This window comes from Antrostomus carolinensis, unplaced genomic scaffold (assembly GCF_000700745.2).
Source record: "Antrostomus carolinensis isolate BGI_N321 unplaced genomic scaffold, ASM70074v2 scaffold1788, whole genome shotgun sequence".
In the NCBI taxonomy this organism is placed as follows: Eukaryota; Metazoa; Chordata; class Aves; order Caprimulgiformes; family Caprimulgidae; genus Antrostomus; species Antrostomus carolinensis.
In genome coordinates, this window is record NW_010332079.1 from 14514 (window position 1) to 14819 (window position 306).

At 27.8% G+C, this 306-nt stretch overlaps 1 protein-coding gene across 1 annotated transcript in view; it reads left to right on the forward strand.

Annotated features, from left to right (window-relative positions):
• The window catches only part of ATP13A1 (ATPase 13A1), a gene marked incomplete at its 5' end in the record, with an annotated part of 15648 nt that overhangs the window by 14424 nt on the left and 918 nt on the right, over positions 1-306 (forward strand). The gene's annotated exons all lie outside the window — the stretch shown is intronic.

Below are 306 nucleotides of genomic sequence, written 5' to 3' on the forward strand. Positions count from 1 at the left end.
GCATCTACTCTGAATTTTTTGCAATTTTCACAGCATTTGCTGTGAAATTTATATGATTTATCAGTTGTTACAGCATCTGCTGTGAATTTTTTTTACAACTTACCAATTTTTACAGCCTCTGCTTTGAATTTTTTTACAATTTATCAATTTTTACAGCATCTGCTTTGAAATTTATATGATTTGTTAATTTTTACAGCATCTGCTGTGAATTTTTGTACAATTTAGTAATTTTTACAGCATCTGCTGTGAAATTCATACAACTTATCAATTTTTACGGCATCTGCTGTGAATTTTTTTTACAGTTTT